We start from the raw sequence: 26,284 nt of genomic DNA on the forward strand, positions 1-26,284 counted from the left end.
TCTCTATTAATAGAGCAAATTGCCTTGAATTATGGATATTCATGTACACACAGTCTGCCTTAATGGATGATAAGCTCTATGGCGTCTTCACATAACACAGGCTGAATAAATGACTGTTGGGCTGACTGGAACTATTTATAGACTCTCAAACTTCAGGATAAATCCATGATGTGACCTTGTTTGTTCAGTGACTAGCAGGGTAGCTGAACATGGCACGTATTTTTGAACGAGAGATAGAGCAGCAGTAAAGCTAGCATCATCAGAATTTGGAGAGTCTTCTCTCTACTAAACTCAGCAGATATTTCCTGAACGAAGATGATGTAAAAGACACTGAATGAGGTACCATGGGAAACACAAACTTAAGAATGTCTCAGTGTTCATCTCTGGGTATCTTACTGTCTTTGTGCATACAGTTTCACTTATATGGAATATAAGATGAAACAGAGAAAGCTCATTATTTCCTGGCCTGTTAAAATATCTGTAAGGTATGAATGCATATGTGTATTTGGAGTATCTTCCATGTGGATTCACCACTTTCCTTAATTGGCAATATTTCTCAATTATTTTCTAGGGATTACCATAAAATTGGTAAACACAATTATATACTTAATGTTTGAAAGAGGAATGAAGGGTAAACATTCCTTAGACTCTTACTACTGAGGAAACCAGACCAGCCATTCAAGTGATGAACCCTGTGACATCTAACGACTGCTGGTGAGTCTTTAGTCCCAGAATGTTTCAGCTCCCTGAGCTGGAAAACTTTGCTGTTGGTAACCACTAACAGAATCAAACTCCCCCTGGGAGGGTGGTCTCGGTTTTGCCAGTCTTCCTGGCCTTTATAACTTCTTTATAGTTTGGCATTTCCTCCTTGATCAAAATTCTTGTGTCTTGAAATATTCTTCAATAGCTATGTAAGCTGTGTTCTGTGAACTCTGGCTGAACTTGTATGCAATCTTGGTGGAAACCTTGAGCTTCATGGTATCTTCTGTGTACAATCTATTTTATAGAAAAATGGAAAATTGAAACTGGAAGGGACTTTCTGGAAGTGTTAGTAATAGGAAGAGGACAAGGAGGAGGACTAGTGCAGTGGTAGTCAGAGTTGGATTGTAGTGCTAGTAAAGTATAGCAGTAATCATAGTGTTATGGGCTGAATGGTGTCCCTCCTTCCACCCCCAAAATCATATGATGAGTCCCTAACCCCCAGTACCTCAGAATGTGACTGTATTTGGAGATAAGATCTTTAAAGAAGTGATTAAGTTAAAATGAGGTTGGCAGAGTGAGTCCCAATCCAATCTGCCTGGTCTGATAAAAAGAAGAGGTTTGGATACACAGAGAAGTACTAGGATGTACACTTAGCAGAAAGACCATGTGTGATGGTTAATTTTATGTACTGACCTGGCTAGACCACAAGGTGCCCAGATATTTGGTCAAAATTATTCTGAATCTTTCTTTGAGGGTGTTTTTGGATGAGATTTACATTTCAGTCTTTGAGTAAAGTATATTGCTCTCCATATTGTGGATGGGCCTCATCTAATCAGTTGAAGGCCGGAGTAGAATAAAAGGCTGATGTTCCCCCAAGCTAGAGAGAATTTTGGCAGCAGACTTCCTCTAGATTTTATTTATAACGTCAGCTCTTCCTAGTTTGGCAGTAGACTGCCTTTAGACTCAAATTGTAACTCTTTTCCTGAGTCTCCAGCCTTCAGGCCTTCCCCCATGAGATTTCAAACTTGCCAAGCTTCCCTAATCACATGACCCAATTCCTTAAAATAAATTTGGACTCCTTGTCTCTGAGTCCAAATTTCCTCTTTTTATAAGGATGCAAATCATATTGAATTAGCCCTCCCTCCCCCACCCTGCTAGTGACCTCATTTTAATTTGATTATCTCTGTAAAGACCCTGTCTCCAGATAAGACCACATTCTGAAATACTGGGGATTGGGACTTCAGTGTGTAGATTTTGGGAAGACATAATTCAACCCATAACAGGTGGTGATTAAATATACTTGTTTAATCCATAACTTACTGCACATTGAAATAGAATCATGTTGAAACTGGAGGAGAAATGGATGCCTAACAAGAGATCCTAGACTTGGAAACAAGTGCAGGAGGTAGTGAGAATTTAAATTATCTTCATTTGGAGAAGCGGTGAGTGTGTATTCAGCAAAGGAGCTACATTATGTTATTTGGGGACATTTTAGAAGAAGGTCCATGCATGGAGAGAACAGTGTGGGGACAGCAAAAGGAGATGAACCATGGAAGTTACCTGAGGTTGTTGTGGTCACTCAGGAGCATTCAACCCAGTTCCAGGAGTTGTCCTCACTTGCATTTAGGACTCCACCCACCCCGCCACCTCAAGTCATATGGTTGATGCTGCATAATTTCCCCAATCCTGAAGTTAAGTGTGAACATATGGCTACAGCTAAGCCAAGTGAGTTCTCTTTCTCAGGACTCTGAACACTGAATGAAGTAACTTGAGTACAAAATAACAGTAATGATTGGCATGCATTTATTAATTTCAGCACTAGCAGTAGCCTGAAAAGAAGGTCAAGCAATTCCAGTGGTCTTGGTTCCCATCCTGACCTGGTTCTGAGTTTTTCTCCAGCCTTTCTGTAGATTTTGTGTTCTATCTGATGTAACAACTTCCTTTTGCTGAACTTGGGTTGATTTCTGATGCTTTTGATTGAAAAATTCTATTTCTTTTATTGAGGTATAATTGACATACAGCATTACATTAGTTTCAGGTGTACAACATAATGATTCAATATTTGTATATATTGTGAAATTATTGCCACAATAAATCTAGTTAATGTCTGTCATCATACATTGAAATATCCTAATTGATAAAATGTTTTCTTAGGGATAATACTTGTTCTTTCAGGATTTATGTGAATTGCACTAATATCTGTACATATCCTAAGATAAGAGGAAACAATAATAAGTAGATTCATTAAAAAGGCCCTTTTAAAAATTTCTTTTGGAAAAGAGAAAAAAAATACACACATATACATATGAATATATACATGTATATATTATTATAAAAATATGTTATAACAATATATAAACTATATATTAAGTATATACTTTGTATTATATATTGTGTATAATATATTATAAATATATTTAAAAATATATAACATGTATTTCTTTTTTTTAAATCTTAAATTAAACATATTTGGCTGAGAAGTGCTGTTTATAGTAAGATGAAGGAATGGGAAACCATGCTAGGGAGTAGTGCAGAAAGGCCCAAGTGTTTGTAAAATCCAAGCCTATTGTTAGTCTTTTTCACCCCTTCATACACACACACACACACACACACACAGACACACACACACACACAGACACACAGATGTTTGTTGCCAAGTTATAATGATTGATAAGTTAAAGACTCAGTCTAATCAACAAGTGCTAGGTTGGAAAGAGGATTGCAAACATAACTTTCTCAGTGAATCTACTAAAGAACAACCTGTGTCTATGTGTGTATCAAGAACAACAATGAAGTATTGTTTAGAAGTTTGTTGAGAGACATAATGACTAGTCATACTAAATCAGAACTTATGGTGGCATATAGGTATCTGTCAAATGCTTAACAACAAAACCAAATATTTACCAAATGCTTATTACTCTCAAGGCACTGTGCTTATCTGCAATAATATAAAGGCAAATAAAACCTGGGCTCAGGCTTGAAGGAGCTCATGAAATGCAAAAATGTGAAATCTGATCATATTTGTGGAATTACAAACATATTTTCAATTACTCTTGGGCACTAATACCATCAAACAAAGGTAAGAACTTTTGAAATTGACAGACCTTCACGATAGAGTCTAAGGAAAATTTCTTGGGCTACTAATTTTTCCTGTTCTAAACATTAAATTATACTTGAGTTTTGGTTGCAAGATATATATGGTATATCCTGTAAGGGCTATGTACAATCTTCATAGAGATTTAAATGGGTACTTCTATCCAGAACAACCTACCCGGAGAATTCTCTAAATTCCCTCCTCTGTTCTGCTTATTGCTATCTGATTTACTTTCCATGAGAAAAATATACATGCCGAATATGCTGCAAACATGGTAAGTCACATGGGAAGTCACATAAGAGTTGGAAAGAGACAAAATAGTGTAGTAAAAACAATGCTGACCTAGGAGTCAGGCAAGCCAGTTTCCTTAGCTAGCTGGCTTAACTTATCACTTGGCCTTTGAGAGGCTCAGTTTTCTCTATTGTGTCACAGGAATAGTAACAATTCTTCTATTATCTATCTCACTGGGTTGTGTAAGGCTCAATGCAAAAATATTGTAAGTCCTGAATACCTACACAAATGTGAGTCACTGTGGTTAAATGATGTCACAGGTTAGAGGAACTGTGCTGAAAGATTTCAAAGCTGCTGCTACTACTCTCTAAAAGTCTGAGTAGATAGCATTCACATATTTTTATCTTTCAGGTGGGTGTGGGAGTGAGGTGGGACAGAGGAGCTAGAGGAGAGAGTCAAGTTGAATATGTGAAATTTACAACACACAGTAAAATGCACTAAGACTTTGAAGGTACTCACTACATTTTTTTTATCCCATCCCATGACATGTTTGCAATAGATTTCCTCTAATTATCCCTGAGGCAAGTGAAAACACTGAGTGATACAGGTGGCTTTAAACAATTACCTCTGAAAAAATAAAAAATGCTTTAATTGCTGGCCCCTGGGAAGAAAATTAATGTAAAACAGCAATCACAGTGTATCTTCCATTGCTTAAAATAGAATTGAACCATCCCATAACTTCAGCCTTCATAGTAACCTTAGCTGATAAGTAGGTTTGGAGAAAAACTAAATAAACCAAGATGTACTGCTCTCCTTCCATCTCCTAACAAGAACAGAAAGTCTGAGTCATAAAATAGAGGTCCTAGCCACTAGTTAGAATTTAAGACTTGTCATTTTCTGTGGAGTCAATTCTTAAACTTGGTGTATAAAAAAAAAACTCTAGGCTTTAATGACTGATGTTTTTAAGGAATGTGTATGTGTTATGAGTGTGTGTGTGTATTCTGATATGGGCTGAGGCTATGTTTTTGGTGATTTCCACTCTTAAAACATTTCAACCTTAGCCAGTCACCCACTCTACTATTTTCTGGCCTTAAAAGAGGTGAAGCTAAAAAACAAATTATTTTTGTTTTTTGTCCTGTCCCAAATCCCAAGTTTTCTGCTTGATTGGTTAGCGGCTGGATTTTATTTACATGGCAAGGAAAAGGCAAACATTACAAAAGTTTAATTAAAAGCTATCAGAGCAAATACTTATATTCTGAATTATAATGTAAATGTGGCTCTTTTACTAACCATGGTCATCTGGAGTACTTGACCTTATGTATGAAACACTTAAACTTTCCTATGCATAACCCCCATAAAACTGATTAGTAAAACTTCTAATATTTCTTCTTGTGAGTCCCCTCTCCCAAATAGTCTAAGAATCCTGGTTCAAAGATGGCTACAGTGATGGCTATGGTGGTGTGAGTTCTGACTCTACTGCTGTTTCTTCTTGATGCAACTTAATATCAAGGATGAATATTGGTCCTGCACAGTCTGATAGATGCTATACTGCTGCTGGAATGGTCTAGTGAATCCGGGTCTTTGACCAGGCCTCATGTTGGGTCCCCAGTGAATAACACGTTTTAGTTCACACTTTCATGCTCAGTGACTATTCTCCAAAGTACAACTGCTGTGCTTAGCTGCCTAGGTTGGAGGAACTTCCAGCATTTGTCATACTGCTCAAACCAGCCCTCCCTCATCAACATTTAGGCACTAGTGTTAGCGCTGCATCACCCGTCCCCACAGACACCCCCAATTTTTTACTTTATTTTCCATGATTAAAATTTTTCACTTTACATACTGGTTAGGGTTCAGGGACTGGAATCCTTATGCAGTTTGGGCCACGTCCATCCCAAGGAAAACTTCTGCTTATCAGGATGTGGGCAGATTTATTTAGCTACTGGAACAAAACCAAAGGCCTTATGTTCTTCTACCAGAACAATGGGTAGATACTTGTTCTATATTGTTTTTTACCTGGGAGGGTCACTTAAGTGACTCTTTACAGCTCAAAGAAGATCAAACAAACAAACAAAAAACTTCAGCTCTACCCCACACAATTGTAATATCTGGAAGCATTGAGAATAGAAAGATAAATACATAGGCACTTAGGGCAACTGGCCTTCTACTGCTCTTGTGTGTCATTTTGATCTGGCCTATAATGTCAAAGTGTAACCATACAAAATAAATGATTTAGTAAGTTCAATTACCGTAGATACCCATACTATATAATAAATAATATTTTAGATACATTTGCTAGGAAATTGTTTTAGTGCTTTTTCCACATTCAGTCATCTGAAATATCTGACCTTTGTCCTATACTTTGTTCAAAGAGGAGCCACTGTTACATTACATGACCAGAGAATTCGAAGCAGAGTGGTACATAGCCTCTCCCTAGTTTGGGAATTGCACCCACTGTACTGTTTCTGATCTACTGAGTTATAAATATTCAGAAAACTATTTTTATCTTCAATGAAATCTCATTATTTACCAACAATGAAATCAGTTCTTGAATTTAAAATCTTAGTTTATGGAGTATGTTGCATCACAGTCAATATTTACATGCGGCACAGTTGCAGAAGGACATTGCTCAAACCAAAGCCATCCATCAGGAAAAGGGAGATTCCTGTAATAACTATATTATGTTAATAAGATATACCAAGTAGAAGAAGAGACTTGTGTTTCACCAGATAGGGAAAAAAAAATGCATTTGGTTTTATGACTTTCTTATCATTTAATTTTTCAGTGAATGTCTAATTCAAATTTTCGCTATATTTATGGGCATCATTTTCAGCAGTACTCACTCTAGCTGTTTGAACTGAGTGATCCTGGATTTCCCCGAAGCTGTAAATGCCAATAATTAAAATATTTCTAATAATGATAGTTGCTGTCTTGGAGGGAGTTATCCCTGATTCAAGGCTGATTTTGGATGCCTAGGTGACATGGAGTTGGATGACACTCTTTTCCCCTAGAAGTATATCTTTGTAATTACTGATTCCAAAAGAGTGTTGAGAAACTTTATGAAAAAAAATAAATAAATAAACAACTTAAGTGTGGTTCACAGTTCAGATGTTCACAGGTATGTCTGGTGGATTTGAGGTTGGAGTGTGCATGTGTTAGAGGTGGGGGCACAAGTTGATAATTTTATGAAGCCAGGTGGAGTCCTGGTAAAGAATTCACCATAAGGAAAATGTTCAGCCGAACAAGTCAGGCTCAAGTACAGGCCAAATGTCAGAAGGTCCATGAGCGTGAAAGAGGTGTTAGAATGTGGCAGCTGATACTAGAAATCAGTCCTAGTGAAACCATTCTGTGTGTCAGTCCAAGGAGAAAGAAAACAAAAAAACAAAAACGTCGTCTCACTATCTTTGCAACCCTGAGCCCCAGGACCCTGCTGCTTTTCACCTCCACCCACTATTTCTTTCTTTTTTTTTTTTTTAATAAGGGAAATAGAATCTTTTCTTTTTTAAAAAATTTGTTTATTTTTGGCTGCGTTAGGTCTTTGTTGCTGCGTGCAGGCTTTCTCTAGTTGTGGCGAGCGGGGGCTACTCCTCATTGCGGTGTGCAGGCTTCTCATTGCGGTGTCTTCTCTTGTTGCGGAGCACGGGCTCTAGGCGCACGGCCCTCAGTAGTTGTAGCTCGCGGGCTCAGTAGTTGTGGCTTGCGGGCTCCAGAGCGCAGGCTCAGTGCACGGGCACGGGTGCACGGGCTTAGTTGCTCCGCGGCATGTGGGATCTTCCCAGACCAGGGCTCGAACCTGTGTCCCCTGCATTGGCAGGCGGATTCTTAACCACTGCACCACCAGGGAAGTCCTGCTGCACAATATTTCTGAGACTGCCCCAAAAGGGCCTCACAAACAGGGTGTATTATTCCACTTGCCACTCTCTATGAGCATTACTGGCTGGGAACAATCTTGGGGTGACAAAAAACAGTGGTAGGAGCATAGTCTGCAGAGTTCTGGCATGGCCAACAGTGCCACCAGTGTTGGGATCGGTGTGCGAAGCCCAGGAATGATTTCTAAGACCTTCTTGAGCTATTCTGACATATTGGGCAATGTGGGGATAAAGGAACACTCTGAAAGGGTCTGGAATTCTTTCAAGAGCATATCTGAGTATAAGTGACACTGTGACATTATTTGTACCCACAAACTAAAAAAGTCAAGAGACATTTGGGTGAATATTATTTATTATCATTTTATTAGTAGTTTTATGATAATCTTTGTAGGACAGGTCTTGATAACTGACATGACTCAAATATAACCTCAACTCATGCCTCCTCCATTCCAAATTATGTAATAGCAATTGTGTGCACACATGCAAACACACACACACACATTTCCTGATTTATAACTTTGGACAGCTTTCTTCTTAAGAAGTGAGATGACATGTTTTCATGGATTGTGTCCTTTTCCTAGCCATCATGGTGTTGTATGATGACAGTTGAATACTTATAAAATAAGAGATAGACTATACCCAGTAGAAAAGCAAAGAGTTTTGATGTGAAACAAGGCACAATGGAGGGAAAATACACATAGATGTTCTAGGAAGATCATTTTAATAAAAATCATAGATTTTAAAATATAGGGATAATTTTTCAAATATATACCATGTGTCTTCTTAGGATTCAGTAACATCAGTACAACACTTAACATTTATCAGTCATCTACTATGTGTCTGAAACTGCCAGGGCATGAGATACACAAAGACAATTAAGACAGAGACTCTGACATTAAGGATTTCCCAACATAAAAGGGAAAAATAACTGCAATAAATAATAACAATACTGTGTGACACAGAAGAAAAAGTGAGTAACTGCTTTTGAATAAGTGATTTGGGACAGCTTCTCAAAGAAAGGCTCTCTTAGCCTGGGTTTGGAAGATGAGTCAGGTAAGGAAGGCCATTTCAGTTAGAGGAAACTGTGTAAAAGCAAGGTTGCATAAAACAGATTTTTAATCATTGGAAGGAAGTCTTGCAGTTTTTCCCATGGGCTATTATTCAAAGAGCCACAGGAAAGCTAGTATGATGAGAATTTAGGGAGCATTTTGGAGAGTACTGGGGATAAAGATAGAGAAGTGAGCTTTAATTAAGTCAATGAGAGCTATAGTAAGGTATGGTAATGGATTTTATATTTCAAGCAATGGGAAACCATTGAAATGTTTAAGTAAAGAGTGACGTATTCAGTTTCATGAAATAAAAAATAAGAAATAGCACTACCAGACACCCTTCCCTGCCTGGGCCCCACTTCTTTGTGAAACCCTTTTTCATATGCTCATTTGCATGGTGCATGATCATCTCTTCTCAAATTTGTGATCATCTTAGCCCTTTCATATTATAGATATTAATTGTTGAAAAATAGATTTTAGTTCATGAGTCCATTCTTTTATTATATTGTTATAATGATTTTTGCCAAGGTAAAGATATTTTGAAGTTGAGAAGTTATGCATAGATTATCATTTCTAAGATCTTTTTTTTTTTTTTTTTCTAAGATCATTTTTGAAACAGTGGAAACGTGACTTCGTGGTAGAATCAAGTGTCTCAGTATTTGTGGCAATAAATGTGGTCTCTTGGTTTTTCAAATATGGTGAAGACTATTTGAAAGGAGAAGGGTTTTAGAGCTTTCCATTATAGGAGGAAGATTCTAGATCTTGGTGAGTTTACTGTGACATGTGGGAATCCAGAGCCCATTTTAGTTTTAGTATATTTTTAAACATGCTAAATTCAGGAAACAATGTTAAAGACTATGTTTTTGAAGATGTAGCTTGCTTTATATTTAAAACACCATACAGCAAAAATAAATGGGTACTTGAAGTAAATTGGCCTAGAATCATAAATTCCTATTCTAATTGAGAATGGTTCTGATTTAGAGAGAAGTAAGCTTATAAATTGTGGTTACATTGATTACCATTTTTATACTGACCACAGTTTGAATAGTGATGTAGCAATTTTTGCCAGTATTGTGAACAAATTAAGGCTTCAAAATATCTGTTGTGCAGTGCCTGCATTTAATGGGCATTCGATAAATATTTAGTTGCATCATAGCAGTTCTCATTGTAATAAATCGCTTTCTTAAGCTGGTTATTTTTATTTAATATTCACAATTTTTACACGACCTTTGGAACTTTCTGATAATGGGAAAGTAATATAGGCAGTTACTCTTCACTATTGTAAAGAAGATAATCCATATTTTCTCAACAGACTCTTTTCCCATCCAACGCTGTTCATGTCTCTAATCGGATTCCCTTAATGCTTCTAGAACACATTTGGTTCCACCTTTAGTTTAACAAACATTTATCCAGCCCCTACTTCGTACAAGGCACTGAGACATATGCAAAGAACACATTAGTCAGCACTGGTTTTATCATTCTGTATGTATAGGTTCCAGTTGCTTAATATGTGAGTCCAGAGTCTTCCGTTATCTGGGAGCAGAGCTCATTTTTTTCTCATCCTCTTCCTTCTCTTTTCCCCTGCACCATCTTTTAACAAATTCTTGTATACTTAATTCCAATTTCTTATCAACAAATTGCAACTCACTTTTATTGAGAACACTTAGAAATCAGAAGTAACTGAGGGTTAGGAAAAGGGAAATGAGAAAAGTTAAATGGTGGTTCAGCTTAGTGGCTAAGAGGTCTGGCTTGGGTGTCAGACTTGGGTTCAGATTCTCCCCTTAACACACACTAGTGTGTGACCTTGGATGAAGTACTAGACGTCTAGAAATCTTTATTTCCTTATCCATAAAATGAGGCTAATACTAATATCTATCTCATAAGGTGGTTTTAAGTGTTGAATGAAATAATGCATACAAAACTTAGCACATTATTATCACCCAATAGATGTTAGCCATTGCTATGTAGATATGAATATAGGAGGAAGTTTTTCCAGCAAAACTGGGGAAGAGGTAAAGAAAGCTGAGGCAGCAACCTCTGCCTTCATACCACATTCTTTTCTTTATTAAAATGGTGAGAACTCAGATGTGTTTCAGAAGATCCTTTAGCCAGAATAACTTCTGGAAATAGCCCATAATATATTAACATGTATATTAGAAAAAAGGCTTGAAAAAATTGCTCCTCAGTTGTGCAAAATAGGCTAGTGTATGGAGAGCCTTTTGAATATCCACTTTTAAATCTCTGTGTCCCTGAAATTATAGTGTAAACTGAGATGATAGGCGTTAGAGCTCTAAATTGTAAAAATCAGAAAGGACCAGACACTTTTAAACAATGCCACTTATTAGCATGCATGCTCTTTGCAATAAAGCTAATAATATTATAATTTATAGTTTATAAATTCAAATTTTAAATTATAGTTTATAATTTTCATATTGAAACTTAGAGAAAGTGCTCTTCTGAAAAGTTCATAGTAAGTGAGGTATGAAAAAATGAAATTAGTTGTATAGTAGCCAATCTTATTAACTTAAGATGCCAAATGGCATTTATTTCATGTGCTGTCTTTATTTTAGTAATGGTTAAAAAAAGTCTGTGAGCGCTTTCTCAGAGTTATCCACTAGCTCATGTTCCCAACAGATAGATTTCTTCAATAAGGTCTCAATTTCCACCTCTATTACTACATTCTTTTATAAAGGAAGCTTGAAGAAATTAATTCTTGTCCTTGGACGTGGAAGAGGACACGGCTCTGCTTTTTGTAGGAGGTCTTATTATGTGTATTTCAGTACATTTCCCAAATATTCAGTAGGCGTGAGTGGCCACACAAATGAACATATACATATGTCCAATAATCACTTAAAAGCCACACCTATAAGCTTCTTATGCCTGATGTTTACAAACAGCAGGTAGAAAGAGGCTGTGTACAAAAAAATACATGCACTTCAATGTTTATTTCATCTGCTTGAAATTAAGCTTATTATATCTATAACATATAGCATGAAGTATGTCAACTATTTTGAACTTAATATTGTGCATAATATATTCATAAGCATTATAATTTTTTAGCATTTAGTTAGTTTTAGATGAGAGGTTAAAAGCTTTAGGATGCACAAAAAATGGTTAACGTTCTGTAAGAACTCTGGGAAATGATTGAAGACATGCCAGTGAGAGACTGGAGGAGAGAACGAATAGCCTAGGATACAAAACCAGAACAAAGAACATAGGAACAAGAGAAAATTGATTGAAAAAGGCAGTGGCGGGGGGCGGAAGCAAACAATATGGGAATTATTAAACCAAAGCATCAAGTAACCAAAAGCTATAATCAAAGTAGAAGTTTGCATTTCAAATATGTATTATGCCTATAAGAAGTGTAATAGATATTAGGGCCCTGAGTATAATGCATCAGTAAATAAAATATTTTATTTTTAATTATAAAGATCTTCAAGAATGTTATGTTAGTTATGATATATTTCCAATAAATAATGTTAGTACCCAAGGGTACTGGGTCTGACAATTAATTTACTTTTGAAAATTGAGCCCTTCCTTAGTTATAGGAATAGATTGGAATGTTTCTCCTCCTCTGCTTGCAGAAACCCATGAGTTGTTTTCTTTGTGAACACTGAAAATTTATTGTTTTAGTCAAGTGAAGGGTGTCCATTTTCGGTCAAGGAGTTACCTGGCTGATTATCCTGAAGCAGCGGTTCTCAAAGTATGGTCAGAAGACCAGTAGCAGCAGCAGCATCACCTGAGAACTAGTTAGGAATGCAAATTCTCTGGTTCCAACCCGTTCCTACTGAATCAGAAACTCTGAGGGTGGGACCCAGACAAATCTTAAGAATCAGTGTCTTACAGGGTCACACTTACTGACTAGGTGTCAGATAAGGAAAGAACATGATGACATATGTGTGGCATATTTAAAACACTTTATGAAACACCTATGAAGACCTAAATCAAAGGCCTCTCCTTTATGAAATGTTCCCTGATCACATTAATGAAAATGAAACTGTATTTCCTCTATTCTACTGCTACAGAAATCTCCCCAGTGAGGATAGGCCCGGTTTCTAATTCATCTTTGTTTTCCTTGCAGTGCCCAGCATGTCGCCCTGCAATTGATATGTTTAAAAATTAAAATTAAATTGAATGAATGCCTAAGATAAACAAATGTGGGGCAACTTATTTCACTATGTTCCAATTCTTATTTTAGAGTGGAAGGAATTCAAACATGACAGTAAAGGGGGGAACAGAGCATATACTAATAAGGTAAAAAGGAGAAAAGGGAAGAGAAGAGGTATGGAGAGAGCTAGACAGGAGGAAGTGTCAGGAAAAGACTGAGGGCTTTACCCTAACCTTATCCCCGAGTATTGATTTTCCTTTGACTTGCAGTACCTGCTCAAATTAGTTATTAGCTATTTCATAGAGCTGTAATAAGATTTTTTTCAACTAAATTTCGAACGAAAAATTACTTAAAATTTTTTTGGATTCCTACTGAGCGCTGGACACTGTGCTTGGAGCTGGTAGAACAGAAAAGGAACTCAGTCCAGTGCAGGTTCTCAACCTTCGCAGTATTGGTGTTTGAGTTCGGATAAATCCTTTACTGTGGGCGCTGTCCTGTGCATTGTAGGATGTTTGGCAGCGTCCCTGGGCTTTAGCCACTAGATGCCAGTAACACCCCCTCCCCAATCCTGACAATCAAAAATGTCTCCAGAAATTGCCAAATCCCACCCCCCCACTGAGGGACAAGATCTCCTCCAGTTGAGAACCACTGGTCTAGTGGAAGAAACAGACAAAATATAGAAGTTTCTCACACACTTTGATAAGTGCCATGATGCTGTAGGGTTGATAGGAGTGCAGTGAAGGGGCACCTCACAAAGACTGTGGGTACGGAGGGAAATTTAGGAAAGACTTAGGGCAGGTGAAGTGGCCTGGAATCTTGAAAACTGAGCAGCAGCCTGTGGGAGATGTGAAGGAGAATGAGGAGGAGGAGGGAAAGGAGGAAGGAAGAAGAGTGAAGAGTGATGGGGAATTACTTAGTCCAGGCTGAGGACGGGGAATGAGAAAATGCACAAAGGCCTGAACCAGCATATTATATTAAAGAACCTAGAAACCAGTAAGTGCAATGTTATTGAAGCGTGAAGTGCGAAGGGAAGAAAGGGGACTTTGCAGCCACAAGGCTACAGAACACATTTTTCATAGCCCAAGGTCACTCTTCCATTACCCTTTTCAGTGAGGTTATCATCATCCATTTTTCTCTCATCACTGCTGGGGAGCCCATTAAATACTTGCCCTGTACTTGGTCCCAACAGTTAATAGACTGTAGCATCCTTTATTTCTTCACCTAGTGCTAAAATCAGTTGAGATTTTGCAGAGTCTCAGGTGTGTTTTTCTTCAGATTTGGGACAGAAGCATTTAAAAAGATTCATAATACTTGCAAGTAGAGAAGAAAATAGCTTTGACAGTTTGTTCCTTTATTCAGCCTGAAACTTTTTATAAAGGTAAAAAATAATTTTAAGGATAAATATCGTTATCATTTTATTTGAGCTCTTTTGATTTTGGGAGCCTTTGGAAAACAGGATCAGTGTCTTTTTAACGTTTATCACGATGTCTGATATACAGAAGGTGCTCAATAAACCAATGTTTATTGAATAAATATATTTACATTTATTTTAAATAATAATAAAATTTAGGCTTCTCCGGCTGTATATACTATATACTATATCAAAATGCCATAGACTGAGTGGCTTACAAACAATAGAAATTTATTTTTCACAGTTCTGGAGGCCAAGAAGTCCAAGATCAAGGTGCCAGCAGCTTGGATGTCTGGCAATATCCCAATTTCTGGTTCATAGATGTCCATCTTTTCACCATAACTTCACATGGCAGAAGGGGCAGAGGGTCTCAGGGGTCTCTTTTATAAGGCACTACTCCCACTCCTGAGGGTTCTGCTCTCATGACTTAAGCACCTCTCGAAGACCCCATTTCCTAATACTATAATATTAGGGATTAGGTTTCAATGTATGAATTTTGAGGGGACTCAAACATTCAGTCTATAACACATTTCTGTAGAGCACAATACAGGATAAACTTCCCAAAGATGTGATCTCATTTGATAACTACAACAACCCAGTGAGGTAAATAAGGAATTGTTTTTAATTCCATTACAAGTTGTATCTTATCCTGGACCCAATATTGTCCAAGCCATACTTTCCTACTCTACACTGAAAGAAAACTGTTAACAGAAACATTTTCTGTATTGTATAAGTGCTTGTTCTTATCGACGGATAACAGAGAGGGTAGGCATTATAGGTACAAATTTTCAACTTCTTAAAGTCCTAGAATCATAAAACAATAAAGGAGGAAGGAGCCTTAACAGTCAAATCTTTGGATTTCACAGGTGAGGAAACTGAGGCTACATAGCTACTTAGTGTAGAGCCAGGATTATAACCTGGGTCTCTGGAGCCCTATGCTTGAGTGGGCACATAAGAACTTACTAATAGGTGTGTTTACCTGAAAATTCCATGTCTCTGTAAGTAGCAGACCACCACACATCTGCACAGCAGAAGCCCGGATTGTGGAGGTTTCTCTGTACAATGTGGCCTCTATAAAAGGATATGTTCCAGAAGAAAGTGGGCTTCAAGGACATAAGAAACAGCGTGTTCAAAAACACACACACATGCCTATTCTTTCATACCAGTATTAAACAATGCTATCCAGGTGCCCAAATATAATAACCTGTCTGTTTTATCTTTCCTAGAACAGGATGCAAGGGCCTGGAGAGGTTAAATTTTGCATAGGGTTCTGTTAGCCAAGTCAACATCTGTTTGCTTCTTAACAATGAGTCATCTCCTTATAAGTAGGGCAGGAGGGCAGCTGGAATTTCCCAGCTGACTCTTTGCTCACTGCTTCCTGTCTCTGCTGCTCTTTATCCTTCATGGCACATGGCACAACTTCACTGGCAAAAAAGTAAAACAGATACGACCCGGGGTAGTTGCCTCTACTGACTCATATGCCTTGGGCTTGTGTTATGGTAAAATGAACGTCTGACTTTAACAACAGTGTGAATAATTGAATCTCTTCCCAAGCTTTATTGCTCAATATTCCACCCAGAAAGGAACCCCGACCACACTCAGCCTATCAAAGGCCATCTGTGATTAACACATGCAGAACTTGTTGCAGGTGATGCAGATGATCATCATGGATGGATCATCGCTGCAAGAGAGAAAAACACTTTGAGCTGTTGTGGCTGTGTCCTTGCTCTCTCTCTCTCTCTCTCACACACACACACACACACACACAAAGCACAAAACAAAGCAATCTTTAAAACCAAAGACCAAATAAGTGTTGATGCACCAAGAATGCTTCACTAGTCTTGCCTGTTGCTAAAACTTGAAAGCAGTAGGTTCTTGTTTAGGTAGGTGTGTGAGTGTGTGTGTCCTCCTCTAGAAGGTGGCAACCCTGAGAATAAAAGGGAAGGATCTTGTTGAAGATACATTAAATTCCTATTGCAGTTAGTTTGTCTGGGGCACTCACTTTATCACTTAAAATAACATACTCCCTTGCACAGCTGTTATTTTTGCATTCCATGTATACAGCTTGACTTATCCAATGGCCTTGCTTTAAGGATGTTCATCATATCTTATTGATCTTTTCACTGTCTGGGACAGACAGAATAAATGCTTAACAGATACTACTTAAACTAAATTAACTCTATGAATTCAAAGTTTTAAGATGCCACTTAATCGTGCAAGCTTTGTTCTTTAAGACTTTACCTACAAAGGGAAAAGTCAAGACCTTGTAAAGTCACAGTGGGATTAAACTCTAGCATTTATTCATTTTATAATTGGCATTTTGACCCTAAGAGCTTTCTTTTCCTCTCTGATTCTTAAAAACAAAGTAAAGCAAGACAAGACAAAAACAAAACTAAATAAAACAAAACCCCTCTGACTTCAACAAAAGAGCCAAAAATAATGAGTAAGTCTCTAGTCTAGACCAGTAGCTGTCCCTAACAATATGTGGGCCCAGGGCACAATTGCAGATGGAGGGAGAGAAAGGGAAAGCCTTTCTCTTACCCCTGTGTGAGAGGCTTGGAGAGCACAGGTGATCAGCCCAGCACGAAATTCAAAGCTCCAGGCCCACCAAGCAGCTGCCCCTTGGCAAATACTTGGTTCTAGAATTGTGCACACCATGTAGTGTGGTCCAACCATGGGAGAACAGACTGGGGGAAGAGGTCCATTCAGGCCTTTGAATTGGTCTCAGTGTCATTTAGACAGAGAATCCAGGGTCTTGGGAACCAGGACCATGGTCTGATGGGGGGTAGTTGTGTACTAGGTGAGCATGGGGTGCTGTTGAACTTGTTATCTTGACCCCTAGGACACCTTGCCCTGTGAAGAGCATGGCTGGAAGACAGTTCTTTAAAAGGCAGGGTCCAAGGCAGGATTCCCAGTTGCTCAGACCTATGAGCAGTACTGTTTAAAAATCACACTAAGAACTTGTTTAACATTCAGTTTCCTGTGTTCTGCTCCCAGATATTTTGATGTAGCAGCTCTGAAGTAGGGCCTAGGAATCTGCCTGTGCAACCAGAGGTGGATACTCTGGTGTTTCTTGGTTTGGCTTTGCTCATATGGGGGGATGTTTACCATCAGGAGAGAGGCCTCTTTCCTCTGCTGTCCTCCTCACACTGCCCTCCCCCAGACCTGGAGTGACTCACACTCCTCATGTTGCTGGCCTTTCTTTGTTGTGGTTGCCAGCACCATTGCTGTGCCTTGTGCAGACATAGCCTGCTCCCTATATGTTAGCACAGGTTCTGTTTTCCTGCTGCCACCACGGCTGTTGTTTGTTCTGTCCCTTGATTATTGTAGGAGAATACATTATTGTGCCTGTTGCCACTGCTATCAAGCTGCAATCACTAGGTTGTTTCTGCTGCACAAAGAAAGGGCTTCTCTGCTATGTGTTCTTCTATCAGCTAGACTTAGAAGCTCAGTCACTAAGTGACAATTGTACTTTGGCACTTCCAAATATGGCCTCATGGTTCCTAGCCCTCCATATAATTCTTGTACCTGTTCTCTAACACCTGAAAAGGGACCCATGTCCTTTAGCATGGGCCCCTATTTCCTCTTTTCTTGGGGTATTTCTCCCTAGAACTTAGAGAAGTACTTCTGTCCTCCCAAAGTTTCTGAATCTGAGTACCCAAGACTTGACTTTCAGTCCTAACACCCTTCTCCTCTCTTCTTTCAGGGAGTCCATGTTATTTCCTAAATTTCCTGGATTCGTGAGGTAGGTAGGCCTACAAACTGAGCTTCAGTATGACCTTTGCCACATTTATGTGATAGATTTCTTACAGGATTAGATAAATAATTGCAAAATGACTCCCTTCTATTTTTGTGAACTTGTAAAAGACTGGTGAGGAGCATGAAGACTGGGCAAGGCCAAGAATTATATATTTATTTTAAAGTATGCTAAAATACGGGCCCAGAGCATCAAAAAGTTAATTAGAAGACATTTAGGTATTAAACAAAAATGACTTGGTGAATAATAAATGCTGCTGTGGTAAACCTGTGCACATATAATAATGTCTATGTATTGTGTATATATATTAATATAATATAACTGCATTTGTCAAAACTTATGGCTTCATATGTTATAAAATAATATTTTGAGATATTCATTTAAATTTGTTCCCAGGTTGATTTTCTTCTCTCTTTGCCTTTACTCTGCTTTATTCAATGGCATTCATTGCTTCTGGGAAGAAGTGACCCAGCAAAACACCTAACAGAGAATCAAAAGTTTGCCCTTTGGGTAATAGATCCACTGGTCTGGGCATAAGAGAGAAAATTTAAAATAAGCTATCAGACTAAACCAGTTTTCTCCACCTGCAACTAGATAAAAATTTCCACAAGAAAGGAGAGAATAATGAGACAGTGAAGACTTGGATCCCTGATAAGGGCAGTGCCCAGGTTCTGAGGGTAGAGGATAAGAGACACTCTCCCATCCCTTATCCCTCCCACAGTAGGTTTTGGGAGTGAAGTTCAGAGAGGTCCATAATATAGAGTCTAGGGAGCAAGGCAGAACTCAGAATTTCTACATGACTACCATGAATTGGGAATAAAGAAAATATAACTGAAGTATATATCTGGACTGGTGGATGTGAGGCAGCCTCATGGAGTTTCTTTAAGGCCCAGAGGAATAGGAGAGCAGTAGCATATTTTATGTGGCTGGGAGCTACATAGTCATGGAAGAGAGCTTCAGAGCTAAATGATCTTGCAGTAGAAAATAAAGCATACAGTAGGGCAGTTGACTCTGTGTGGAGGAACAACTGAAGACCAACTGAAAATGAGAATGCATAAGTGGATGCAGCCAACATATATGATTGCCCACATCTGATGTTTCTTCCTTGATTTTTACAGATCATCTTGAAGTGTGTGTTTCTGCAGCACAGTCTGATGATAAATGCTGTATTTCATCAGTTCCAGAATAATTTCAGCTATTGTTTCTTCAGATAATGCCTCTGTCCCATTATCTGTCTCTCTTCTGAGATTCTAATGAAGTGTATGTAAGAGCTTCTTAATGTATTTTCTATGTCTTTTACTTCCTTTCTTGTATTTCTCATCTTTATGTCTTTGTGTTTCATTCTGGATAATTTCTTGTGACCTATCTTCCAGTTCACTAATTCTTTTTTCAGCTGTGTCTAGTATACTGTTAAGTCTGTTTATTGAATTCTTGATTTTAATTATTGAAATTTTCAGGTCTAGGATATCTAATTTGCCACTTGTTTCCTGTTTTCTGCCAGAGTTTTTAAGCTTGACTTTTATCTCCTTGAACATAGTAAACACAGTTGTTTATATCTTTATTTAAAAATTATAACATCTAGAGCCTCTAGAGTCTATTTTTGTTGCCTGTGATTTACATTCATAGTATCTAGTCTACACATGTGCCTGGATACTTTGTATGCTAGACATTGGTGGGGTTTTTTGGCAAATAATTTTCTGAACACAAAGTACACAAATAATTTGAAGCCTGGAATGATGTTTTGTCCACCAAAGAAGGTATTTAATTGATCTAGCCAAGTGCCTGGGGACACTAATAATTCAGAATTAACTTAATCCAAGTTCCAGATTTGATATTTTTGAGGCCATCCTGCATATCTTTAGTTCATAAAAGAAATAGTTTACTTCCAGCTTATGCTTACTTCTAGGGTACAGCTCTGTGGGCTACCAGCCTAAAGTGAGGGATAGTTTATGGAATTCCTTCTTTCCCTGCCTCTGGACACCAATTTTTATCTTCCCAGTTCCGTGAAGATACCAAAAGTATAGTTCAGCCTCTTGACTACATCTCTCCAATTGGCAAATACCTCCAATTCAAGAGTGGTCATAGTACCAAGCTTACTTATCTGGATTCCCATACCTCTGTATCTGGGATTGGTAATTCATCAGTATCCTGTTGGCCCTTTGATGCTACCAAGATTTTTGTCTCTTAAAATTTCATCCAGCTTTCTTAGTCATCTTTTGTGAGAGGACTGGCTTACATTACCTTGTCTTCTATCAGAAGCAGAAATTTTGCTTCTGCTTTACCAGAGTTAAAATCACGTCATCCTGAGGCTATGGCCATGACTCTGTGAAAGGAATTGGTGAGGTGGGATGAGGCAGACACTCAAGAGCCTTGCTGATTTTGGAACATAGACTAGGATGAGACTTGAAAAAGAGTACTGTAGTGTATTTTAATTTCCTTGGACAGATTCAGATTAATCTTCAGAACGACAAAATGCAAATGTAATCTTGTTAGAGCTTGCTGATGAGACTAAATTTTCTCAGTGTCTGAGGAATACCTTAAGAAGGAAAAGGTAAAGAAAGCTATTTTTAAGGACCTTATGGATCTGAATTGCTAAGTGAGAGTCAGTCTACCAGTCTGGGCTTGGGCTACTTGGCATAGAGGATCCTATTATTGTGACAAACTGGCTCATCCTTTAATCTACATACATGCTGGAGTGGGGGTGGGGGTGGGGTGGGAAAGGGGTGTTGTGATTTTTGGTAGGAAGCTATATTCTATTGTAAGGCCTGATTCTTCCCTTGCCTTGGAGGGGAGATGCTTATGAGATAGCTGCTAGGACCAGATCAAGTGCCCCTCTTCTTGTTTTGCCTGTCAGAACCTGAGTACCTTGTTGTGAAGGATATGCATGAAGAGAACTCACACAGCTCATAATGTATAACTTGGAACAGGCTGAAAAGATCTTGAGGAACCCAAGAGAGATCCCTGGCTCTAGAAGGACCTTTAGGCATCCAGAATGATTTACTTTTCCCCAGAGATAAACTTGCTCCAGAGATTGAGGGATAAATTGAAAGAGGAAGAGCAGATGGCCTGGCAAGCCATTGGTGTGAGCTTCTGCTTTAAGCAAAGACTGCTGCTTCCCCTCCTTATTTTCTCTTGAACATACTCTACCAGAGGTGTCTCCCAGGGACCACCAGAGCTGTGGCTGAGTACATGTAAGCAATCAGATGAGTTTGAGGAGATACCAGCCACACAGCCTTACACTTCTTGTCATGGGAGAGTTCTTGTTCTGGAGAGACAAACTCAGAGCAGAGACTCGTTTGAGGGAGATTACGCAAACAATAGGAATCTATGGTAAGGATACAGGACACTTGCAAAATCTGAAAGAAACGTCTAGGCCTCAGAAAGAAACCGGACCAGAGACTCAGACACTTCTGCTCTCCTATGTGTCTGATTTCAGGTTTCCTCTCTCTCTCTCTCTCTGTGGACTAGCTTTATTTACTTTTCCATGCAAAAATGGAAAAATCCAATTGCTGAAACTTACAAACATTATATGTTCCACCTCCAGCTACCTGGAAAGTGACTGCTGTCTCTCTTTTCCAATTCTCAATCCCAGAGTCAGATGCCTTCCCTGCGGTAGGGCCATGAAACAGAAATATGACATTAGGATCCATCCTTTGATCATATGGACCAACAGCAGTTCACAGGAAAGGTAGAGGGAATATGGAGGAAGGTGCTGAGTAGACATTATAAAAGAGCTCCACCAAATGAAGCTCTTTGATATGATCCAATTTGTTATGTTTATGAACATTCTGAAAAAATTCTTCACTCATACAACCAAGAACTGGTAAACAATTAATTAAAAGATTACATCCATTAAGAAACTATGCTCAATTGTTTAATGACTAATGTAGACATGGATTATATAATTTCTTAAATTTATGTTTAATGTAGAGTCTATATATTATTTTGGCAAATATAGAAAAAAAAATCCAGATATTTTGAAGACCATCACCAGAAAAATATTTATGAAAACACTAATGGAATCATATATACTTATGTCCTGTGAGAATGTGTAGTTCAACTTCCTCACTTTACTGATGAAGAAACTGACAACTTGAGTCATAAGATTATAAAGCTTTTTAAAAGGTACTTTTAGGTTTTCATTCTAAATGCTTAAAAAGAATCCCTGAAAATAGTGGTTAAGAAATTAAAAAGACTGAAGACCAATATTATAGCTGACAGCCTGTTATAAAGATTTAGAGTATTCAAAGATATGATGAAAGAAAAAGATTATTTTTTTATACCAGTATAGAAATGGTTTGTTTTCAGTATCACTGTTCTTGCTTAAGGTGTATATCTATTATCTGTTAAGCTGATCCATACAAATTGCCCCAATTCTTAGACAAAAGCAGTTGATTCATGGGTCTCTTAGAAAGAAAAGCTAGTTGGGTGTGTTACGACCACATGAATCATATGGGATACTGTTTAAAGCTATATTTATCATGGGTAAAAGAATATTTTCAAGGGAAACTATGAGTCTACCTAAAATTACATGGTTCACCTCTGTTCAGAGGAACTTATCTTTTCAGTATGTTGTTGAATGTGCTACGAGAAAACTCTTCTAAACAGTTAGCATTGCAGAAAGAAGCTCTCCAAGAGTTGCTAGAAGTCATCTCTGAAAGTTTGGCTTTCTCCTGGAAGCTCATATTTCCATCATAGTTTTAACTGCCTTTTTGAATCCTCTTGATAGGAAGTTACATGTCTTCTTGCCTAGGCTGCATTTAAACTTTTCCACTTATTGCCTTTCTTTTTCGCCTCTAATCCAACCTCTGAACCATACTCTAGTGAGGGTACGTGATATGCCAATTGTGTTCTCTTACTTCCCACCTAGAGATCCTTTAGGGGCTCCATATTACCTCTAAGGTTAAATTTCAGCCACTCCCCCTGAATTTCAGTGTTTTACCATCTGACATATCTAGTTGGCCTTGTTTCTTCATACTTTTTAATACTTGTCCTTTACCTCATGAAGGAAATTGGAAGATGTGGTTCAGGGTGTGCTGTAAGCATTTGATGCTTAGTCTCCACTATCAAATTGTATTCCATTTATTTTCCTTTCAGAGGCTGACATGACTGTTCCTTACAATGTAAGGACAAAGGTAGCCTCATGATGAGTAGTGAAATCAGGAGCAGCCAGACCATCTTTCAGCCAGGCATCTGCCTCAGGGAGGCTTATCTTTGGCTGTGCTTGCCCTATGATTTTTTTTTTTTCCTTTAATCCCACCCCCTTTCGTAGCCAGTAGCTAAATTTTCCCAGAACTTGTTCTTAATGTTTATTCTTATCCTTACTGTTTAGAAGCTGGCCCTTAAGCCCCTTTCTGTCTTTGCAGTCTGACCCTGTCTCTGCAGTGACTTGTTGGTAGTCATTTATTTTTGTCCCTAGTCATTATTTCTAGACTTCATCATGTCCATTTTGATGCCCCTCCCTTAGACTGTTATAAACCACTAGCACTCATGTGAGAGGCCACATGCTATAGTGGTTAAGAGCACAGGCGCTATAACCAAACTTTATGGGCTTGAAACCCAGCACTGCAATGTGCTGGCTGTGTGACTGAGATAAGTTACATAACCACTCCATGCCTCAGTTTTCTTATCTGCAAAATAGAGGTAGAATAGTACATCCTCATAAGGTTGTTATTATACTTACAAGTATAGTGATTAGTTATTCTTCTCAGATTAGTTGGTCTGCCTCCATTGAATCTAATCACCAACAGTATTGCTCTTCATTAAAACTCCTGACCCATTTTTGGGCTTGGCCAGACCCTGAGCTGGATTAGTTTTTCTCAGTTAAAGTTTACATCTGTTTTCCTTTTCTCCCTTTCAAAGTCAAACTGTTCTTTGATTTTTATCTCTAGCCCTATAATCTTTGATTTCTCTCACCCACATGGATGGCCAACTTTTCTGAAATGTCATGGCCCTCATTGTGCTAGCTACCTATTTTGATGCCAAATCTGGTACTTACCACCACTGTCACTTAACCAGTTGTTACCTCTACATCTTAATCTCTCCAACCAAATTTAAAACTTGTAGATGCGAAGGATCAAAGGTCATCTTTTTGAATCATTCACAGCCTACAGAACAGTAATACTGAATAAATGTTTGTCTGACTAAATTGTTTGAATAACTACACCTTTCTTAAAGAGCCTAGAAGACTTCCAGAATGGTTTTGGAGGTATTGGCTTTAGAAAACAGTGCTTAATAGATGAAAATTGCCTGATTGCCAGTGTCCCATATGCTTCTCAAGAATGAGGTATGGTTGGTCTGAAATTTCTGAAGATAGGAAGAACCTTCCTGTTATCACTGTCTGTGCCTTTAGGAACAAGTGAGTTTATAGGCTCTGTAGCAGACATAGCCACCAAAATGAAAAAGGGTATAAAGAAAAAGAATTATGATAAAAACAAACCAGGTGAAGTATTTGGAGTGCTAGACCCAAAGAGTCTGACCTAGGAGGTGACTTCTTTTCTAGGCTCTAACTCATTGAGCAGGTCATCTTTCCCCTTTGCGCCTGAGCTTCCTAAGGTGTAAAACGAAAATCTGGACTAGATCTTGTCTTGGTTTTCTCTATATGATGTTTTTTTTTTTTTTTCAAACTAGGGTGTTGCTTTACATTTATTTTTATACTTTTTCTTGTGAGATTGCCTTTGAGCCTTGAAATAAGGATTTTCCTCACTAAACCCGTTTCTCCCCCATCACAACCAATGACACCAACAATCACTCTTTGGTTAAGCAAGAAATCTGGGACGTCTTGAATCCTCCTCTTGTTTACTCCTCCCATCTACTCCATGAATGAATCCTATCAGTTTTGCTCCAAATGTAAATCCCAAATATATCTTCTAGATCTCAGGCCTATCCACTTCCTTCTGTCTCTTCTACCATCAACTTAAGCCAAGTCACAACTTTTCATTTAGATTATTGAAACAGTCTCCTTATTGTTCTCCACATTTTCACGGTTGCTCCCCTCCAATCTTTTCTCAGCACTGCAGCCAGAATTATCTTGTAAAAACACAAATTTGATTACACTTTTCTTGTGTGTCTATCATTGACATTGTTTAGAATTGCCAGGGCATGGTGATAATGAGAAGCAGCCTCTGCCCTGCTGTCTTGACCAAACTTTAGAGAGAGCTTGACTGGGGTGAACCAAGGTCTGTGGCCCTTCTAGCTGTGGTTTTGAGGCATTTCAACCATAAATGTCTATTAGGGGTTGAATTGTGTCCCCCGAAAGATAGATTGAAGTCCTAGCCCCAGTGCCAGTGAATGTAATCTTACTTAGAGATAGGATCTTTGCAGATGTAATCAAATTAGAAGGAGGTCATATTGGATTATGGTAAGCCCCAGTCCAATTTGACTGCTGTCCTTATAAGAGGAGGAGAGACACAAACAATAGGGATAAGGCCATGTTATGGTGGAGGCAGAGATTGGAATGATGCATCTATCAGTCAAAGAATGCCAAGGATTGCCAGCAACACCAGAAGCTAAGAGAAAGGGATGGCATAGATTCTCTCCTAGAGCCTTCAGAGAGAGAGGATGGCCCTTCCAACACTTTGATTCCAGACTTCCAGCCTATAGAACTATGAAAGAATAAATTTCTCTTGTTTTAAGCCCCCCAGTTTGTGATAATTTGTTACAGCAGCCCTAGCAGCAAACTAATACAATGTGTCTTCTGCCAGGGGAACTTGATCACCCTGGTAAGCAGTAGTCTTGGCCCATCTTAGCCCAAATCTGAAAGGGGAGAAGGGACTGAAAGGTCCCAAAGATTTTGGCCTGTTTACTTCGGAGCCCTTCCACAGAACAAATAAACTCCTGAAGATTAACTGCTGCAGAGATTCTGTGCTTTGGACAGATTTGCACTTGCCTCTCCCCACAGCAGTCTGTGCACTGAGAAAGGTCCAAGCTGAGAAGGAGTTCCCTCAAGGAGGTTTGTAAGCACAAGGGGCCCCTGGAAAACTAACAGGGAGAAGGTTAGAGCTGGAGGAGACTAACTGGATCTCTGAACTTCTGGTTATTGCTTGAAAGTTGGGGGTAGGGTGCAA

The 26,284-nt window shown here is 38.5% G+C and overlaps 1 protein-coding gene across 12 annotated transcripts in view; it reads left to right on the forward strand.

Annotated features, from left to right (window-relative positions):
* The window catches only part of TMC1 (transmembrane channel like 1), a 395,885-nt gene that overhangs the window by 128,510 nt on the left and 241,091 nt on the right, over window positions 1-26,284 (forward strand). For 11 of the 12 annotated variants that reach the window (XR_009503683.1, XM_059924903.1, XM_059924912.1 and 8 more), the window contains exon 3: window positions 572-714. The exons of the other annotated variant lie outside the window; for it this stretch is intronic. The gene's annotated coding sequence lies outside the window, so the exon portion shown is untranslated. The remainder of the gene's footprint in view (window positions 1-571; window positions 715-26,284) is intronic. 12 annotated transcript variants of the gene reach the window in all.

This window comes from Balaenoptera ricei, chromosome 6 (assembly GCF_028023285.1).
Source record: "Balaenoptera ricei isolate mBalRic1 chromosome 6, mBalRic1.hap2, whole genome shotgun sequence".
Classification (NCBI taxonomy): Eukaryota; Metazoa; Chordata; class Mammalia; order Artiodactyla; family Balaenopteridae; genus Balaenoptera; species Balaenoptera ricei.